Source organism: Mustela nigripes, chromosome 2, assembly GCF_022355385.1.
Source record: "Mustela nigripes isolate SB6536 chromosome 2, MUSNIG.SB6536, whole genome shotgun sequence".
Classification (NCBI taxonomy): Eukaryota; Metazoa; Chordata; class Mammalia; order Carnivora; family Mustelidae; genus Mustela; species Mustela nigripes.
In genome coordinates, this window is record NC_081558.1 from 91,477,104 (window position 1) to 91,484,248 (window position 7,145).

Consider the following 7,145-nt stretch of genomic DNA (forward strand, 5'->3'; position numbering starts at 1 on the left):
CCGCCCCCTGGCCTCTGATAGTTCTGCTTACTGGTTAGTGTTCTGTCCTCACTGATGCCCTCCCACACGGCCCTGGGTGCAGTCGCCCTCCTCATCCCAGCAAAGGCGCCGCTTTCTCAGGCAGTGCTTCACTTTCCACGTGGGTCTCAGTTAGCATCTCTGGGATAATCTTACTTGTATTGTTTAGTTTCTCGAGGGGACGGTCTGTCTCTTCTACAATTTAACATCTATAAGAACAGGGGCTTTGTCTTCTCCTTGTTTCTCTAGTGCTCAGCCTTGGTGCCCAACATTCTATAGGGGCTCAAAAAATACATGCTGAAGAAATCATTGACTAACACCTTGCCTCGCCTCACTGCTGTAGAGACGGGGCAGGGGTGGGAAGCAGTGATAAGTAACATCCTCTGGGGGCCAGAAGCAAGGAGACAGCCCCCACTGGCATGCCCTGGGGCATCATTTCCTATCAGACACTTCTCTCCCATGTGGCTGTGTTGGTTCACAAGTTGGCCCCCATATACGGAGGCCAAGGAGAGGCTGGAGAAAGAGGCGGGCTGCTCCAGATTGGTAGGCGGCAGGTTTCATAAGCAAGAGAACTTACAAGTGAGGCTTGTCTTGGCCCCAAAGTGAGATATCTGCATCTTCCTGCCAGAATTCGAAAACTGTGGTAGAGAACTTAATGAGGTTCAGTCACACATACTGTCCACATGGTCTCAACAATCCTTGAAAACAGCTCCCGCTGTGGGAATAGTGGTTGGACTTGTATTCCAAGGATAGGGGAGGGGATGATGGACCTTTGTCGCCCAGGGTCTGCCTCAACCAGCTGTCACATCCTCAGTGACCTCCTGCAACAGGCAGATGTTGACTTCCTCCCCTTCTCGGTCTCTTCCACAGGCTCTCTGGGTGCTGCCGGCATCTGCATTCTTGCTCCCTCCCTTGTGCTAAGTCATGAAGCAAAGAAATGATGCAAAGAATTTACTCTCCAATTTAGCATACAAACTTAAAACTAAATTCTTAACTCAAGGCAGAATAATGACATACCATGATACTAATGCAATAGAGAGGAAAATTGCTTTATTAATCTGTAAACCCCTTCTAAGGAGAGCGAATCCCGTAAACTGAAAGGCCCTTGTGCCCTCCCGAATCCCTGATAGGCTCTGGTCCACATGGGTAGCTTGGAACAAGAACACAGAATGTTATCTCTGAGGCCGTTTCTATTTCTGCCAAGTAATCACCTCCTTCATCACTGCTGAACCCTTGGGGAAGTCTCCGTCACACACAAATGCTGTGTGAGAATGGTGAGTATGGGAGTGTGTGTGTGTGTGTGTGTGTGTGTGTGTGTGTGTGTACAGAGGGAAGGCCAAGTCTGTGTGAGTCAGTTTGGTACCTCAGTTTGGTACCTTTGGATATTGCGGACGTCCATGCCTTGATCTCATGAAGCAGAAGTTAATGACTTAGCATTGAAATCTCTTAAGCCCTGCCCATGCTTCCTTAGTTCTAGCACCTCCATCAGTGGCTTGACCCCAACTGCCAGCTTTGGTGCCCAGGGGCTTTCTCTGGGACACTGGAGGGCCCTCCCCCGATCCTCAGGCAGCTGGAAGTGCCGTGGAGTTGGTGTTCCCCACCCTGGTGGTCTGACCTGATGTCTGGGGAGAATTGGTAGATAAATACCCCAGCTTCCTTGCTTCCTTTGGGTCGGATAACTCTTAAGTACGTGTTCTACACTGTGCAGGATAAATCCCTAGTCACCCACGGTGGTGACTGTCTTGATCGTACATTGGGATTGGCTGCCTCGCCTTTGTTGTTTGGCTCCCCCACCTCACTGATCCACGTTTCCTTTCTGTCTGGCCTTAGTGAGGTCCCTAGAGTCTGAGCAGAGTCTGAAAGGGTATCTTACTCAAGTGACTTAGTGGGGAGAAGAGAGAGGCCTGTAGGAAAGGGCAGGGGAAGGGGGCTGAGCAAAGCTGTGGTCTTGGTTGGAGACTGGCTTCAGCCAAATCCCTTGGAAAGCTCTGGAGTACTAATAGTACGAGTTGGTCTATCCTGGAGTCAAGAGCTGGCCTTTAACCCCCCATTTCAGTTAGACATTTCCCGAAGATTGTCCTGAAGGGTGGGAGAGAGCAGGCAGATCCTTCCAAGTGAGTCAGCGCCCATTTGGCTAAAGGCAATGCTCCAGAAAAGGGCTCAACTGAGCTGCTGGCAGCCAGCATTCCCAGCTGGGGGTTGGGTGCACCGGTCAGTAAAGTGTTCCTCTGGATGGGCTCTTATTCTAATCTTTGTCTCTGGATCTGACTCTGGGGTACGGAATAAGAGAAATTTATCTAGATCTCCAGGGGAAGGGAAACCTCAGATTCCTTCATAGTGTGTTCAAGTTTTCATTTGTTTATTTGGTCCTGGAGGTCATTCTGGATAATTGGTGGAGCTATTCAGACAGTGAGTCCTTCTCTCTCCATCATTCTTTCTGTGTGGAATGGCACGTCCCCTCCTGGAGTGATCCAACCTCTCTTTTCCATTCTCCTCATTCTGCTATGGATGTGCGGCTCTGCATCTGCCCTAACCCCCCTCTTTCCCACATCAGGTCTATGTAGAGAGCACTAAAGGCTGAAGACGGCATGAATGCCAGGTGTTACCAACATGGCAGCTGCTTCTTCAGCAAGCACTTGCCCATGCAGTCTTCTGTGGGCAGAGATATCTGTGGTGTAGTAGGACTGGGTCTCTCACCCACCTCCCTAGAAGTAGCCTACCGCTCTGGGATGCCCTACACCACAGGCCCCTCTGTGGGGCCTGGATACCCCTGAATCCTTTTGAACTCCTGGCCCTGGAGAGCCAGATTCTGTTTTCCACAATTCCAGTCAGCAGCTGGTTGGGGAAGAAATATAAGAAGAAATATAATGTAGGCTACATATTTTCTAGTAAACACACTAAAAAAAGATTAAGAAAACAGGAAAAGTTCATTTTAATAGTTTAATAAATTGTGTTATATTATAAAGTTAACATGAAATCAATAGAAAAACTATCAATGAGATACTACATTTTTTTCATACTAAATCCTTGAAAGCTGGTGTCAATTTCAGTATATTTGATACTGAAAGTACATTTCAATTTGGACTGGCCCCATATCGAGTGCTTGGTAACCACGTGTGACTAATGAGAACCACATTGGGAAGCTGAATTCTAGAGGCTCTGGTAGTAACCTGGCCTGACTACAGGGGTCCAGGCTGGACCAGGAGACAAGCAAAGCTGTATGGTGTGGGGTAGCTGGGTTGGTTGAAGTCGGAGGGTGGTGGTTAGGAGTAGGTGAAGGAGGGGCTGCTGCAAGCCTGGCTGGTCCTGGGCCAAGAGGGGAGTTAGCAGAGCTGGGAATAGTAGAAGTGGGGCCATGTCTGGTGCTGGTGGCTCTCCAGACTGGGTGGAGATAGGGCCCAGGTGCCTCGGGTGGTGAAGGAGGTTTTAGGCCAGTGTTTTGTTTTGCTTTGTTTTGTTTTTTAAAGATTTTATTTATTTATTTGACAGAGCGAGCACAAGCAGGCCGAGCATCAGAGGGAGAGAGAGAAGCAGGCTCCTCACTGAGCAGGGAGCCTGATGGGGGCTCGATCCCAGAACCCTGAGATCACGACCTGAGCCGAAGGCAGTCGCTTAACCAACTGAGCCCCCAGGCACCCCTGGGCCAGTGTTTTAAAGGCCCGTGAAACCATCCCCGATGCTGGCAGGAAGAGGAGCAGACAGACAAGCCAGGGCACACGTGCCCATGCTATTTGGGGAACAGGACTGCGTTTAGATGAGATGAGATCAGAGCCAAACTTGCCGGTCTGTGGCTTGTCAATTAATCGTTAGAAAAACCAACCATCCTCAGTTCTGTTTTTTTCTAAGATTTCAAAAGGCAAAAAGTTTAAGTAGCGTGCTTCTCATTGCATTATCAAGTCGATGGTGTAGTTGTTGAAAACGGCCCACGTTTTGTATTGACCCTCTCATAAAGCACTTGTGGATTTTACCATTAATAAGTCCCCTTTGGTCCTCCCTCCAATTAGTTGTGTGATCATCTAACTGTATTTTGATCTGGACTGTGTTTCTTGTTATAATGTTAGCATTTCATACTTTGGACTCTCTGTGCAGAACAAGATAAATTGCCTTCATTTCTTCTCCTTGATTAACCACTCAGAGCATTCCATAAACAGAAGGATTGTGAACTCTCAAGCTCCTGCTAACTGACTTTTGAGCAGAGTATATACTCACTTTGTTTTTCAGATGGGTAAGCCGAGGCTTTGAACAATTACTGGACTTGTCCCATTAACTCACTTTTTTTAAAAAAAGTAAAACCCAAAGAGTTTCCTTCATAAAAAGACGTGGAAGCGATTAGTAACTGTGATTTCCAACTCTCACTTCCGGCAAAATTCAGTCCTTCAAACGACTGAATTTTGTAAAGAAGAGACTTTGTAATTCTCTGCTGTACCCCAGATTCTGACATATTGTGTGCCCTCAAGAAATACTTTGTAGTAAATAGATGACTTGTATCATCTCTTCATTTAGTCTTAGCTGGTGAAGCCTCTTATTGGTTTAAAAATATTTCTAAGGTTAATATTTGAAAGCAATAGTTGCTCACGTAAGCTTTTCTAAATGGCAAATCCTTTTTGGAAACAATTCAAAACATACAAAACAGGTATACACACACACACACACACACACACACAACTGGATGAGGTGAGATACACATACAGCCTATGGGAAATCTAATACTGTTTTCTCTCATTTCTTCTGCAACTTGCCCTTCCACGGGACACGGGGTCTTGAAGACCTACTCACATTAAGCCCTGATACATGCACATCACTCTTTCTACCCTTGTATTATCTTTAGTTGTATGGCTGGATCAGAGTTTAGTCTTCTCCTTAATTAATGGCTTCTAGGTTATTCTCAGTGTTGTGCTATTTTAAAATTTGCTGCACCAAACATCTTGGCTCAAGGCCTCCTTATGTGCCTCCATAGTTTTTTCTCTAGATTAGTGCTGAGCAGCGAACAGCAATTCACAGAGACGCCCAATTTAGGTTTTCTTAGATACTGCCAAAATGCCCTACAGAATAAAACTGCAATTTATACTTTTACTGCCCATCTGCCCACATCCTTGCCTGCATTTATTATTAACAAACATTTGTTTTTACCAGCCTGTCGGGTGAAAAATGATATATAGTTCATCGTGAGGAGGTAACTTTACTATGGCAGGTATATACAAAATAATGAATAGAAGTACATATATATGTATATATGCGTGTATAACACACAATTTAATTATTAATACCTACCACTCTGTTGAATATTGATGTTGCCTTAGGAACATCTTCCCAATAGTGTGACTGTAATTCGTTCATTTTTGCTCCTGTATAAGAATAGACCTAAATTTATTTATTTTTTTGTTTCACAATGATGGACATTTGAGCTGTTTGCTTGTTTTTTCCTATTATGAATTGCTCAACCGTGAACTTCCTTGTGCATATTTTCTGGTGTGCATGTGCGTAAGTGCTGCCGAGATATACCCCGCTGTGAAACTGCTCAGTCCCGGGGTGTAGTGCAGATCGTTAGCTGTGCACCACGTCCGTTCTTTCCATCTGCCCCCATGCTGTCCAGCCAGACATCTCTCCCAGCCACCCTTTTAGTTGCATGTAGCTATGCAACCGAGTTCTCACCAATGGAATCTCAGTGGTTCCCATTCTGCTACTCTGGGATCAGAGCTTGAAGGCTATGATTGTACCTCCTCTGTGCTCTCTTCTTTCTTCCTACAGCCTAAAACCCAAACGTGGTGGTGATCCGACTTCAGCTTTGCAGAAAACAACAGAGTCCTAGATGCTGGCAGAGCAATGGCTTAGAAAGAACCAGCTACCTGAATGATCATGAGGGTCAAAGTAGTCCCACTGAGCAGGATGGTAAACTTTGGGGCTAATATGTGAGACAGTAACACATTTTTTACCTTCGAGCCATTTTATTGTTAGTATCTGCATTATGGCAGACTGTATTTACTCTGATAGGTAAGAAAGCACATGCTCGACTCCCCCGAGTGATGTCATACTCCTATTCAGAATGTTTGAACCCACTGATACTCCCATTAGCAATGTATGAAAGCTCCCATTGCTCTGTCTCCTATGAACTCTAGTTGTTGTCTGAAAAGTCTATTCGGATCTTTCCCCCTCTTTAATACTGGGTTGCTTTTAAAATTATGGTTAAATACATAGAATATAAAATTTGTATTATAACCATTTGAAGTGTACAATTTGGCGGCATTAATTACATTCACAATAGTATGCAACCATCACTGCTATCTATTTCCAAAACCCATTCATCACCCCAAATAGAGACTCTACCCATTGAGCAATTTCTCCCCATACCTACTTCCCTATAACCTCTAATCTACTTGCTGTCTTTCTGAATTTGCCTACCTGAGGTATCTCATATGAGTAGACTCATACAATATTTGTCCTTTTGCCTGGTTTAAAAATCAGGAACATGTCAGGAGTCTGTGTGTCATCTTTGTGTGGGTGCCACGCCAATCCCCATATAGAGAATAATGCATTTTTTGCCTTGAAATCAATCCTTTCAATTTTAGTGTATTTTCTGCCAATGCAAGGAATTGAGCACTTTTCAAAGAGTTTATTTCTTTCTGGTTTGTACAAGTTCTTGATACAATCTGGATGTTAATTCTTTTTTTTATGTTAATTCTTTTTAAATTAAATGGGCGGCAAATATTTTCCCAGTGTGTGGCTTAACTATGTTTATGGTGTCTTTTAGTACCAAAGTTTTTCATTTTATGCAGTCAAATATGCCTATATTTTCCTTTGTAATTTGTGCCTTTTGTGTCCTGTTTATGAAATCCTCCACCATCCACTCCGCATCATTAAAATATTATCCTATATTTTCTTTAAAAATATTTTGAAACTTTTGCTCTTCATAATTGTTTTTGATTGACTGGAATTGATTGTGTTGGGTGTGAGAGGAGCTTAATTTTATTTTTTCAGGTTGTCTCAGCAACATTGATCGATCGGTTGATTTTTTCCCCCAGTACTTTGTAATGCTTTCCTTGACATGGATTTTTCCTCCACATTTTTTCCATATTTTTAAAGTTGTGCTGTCCGTTCTGTTTGTCCTCAAAATTTGTTCTTGCCTTTTG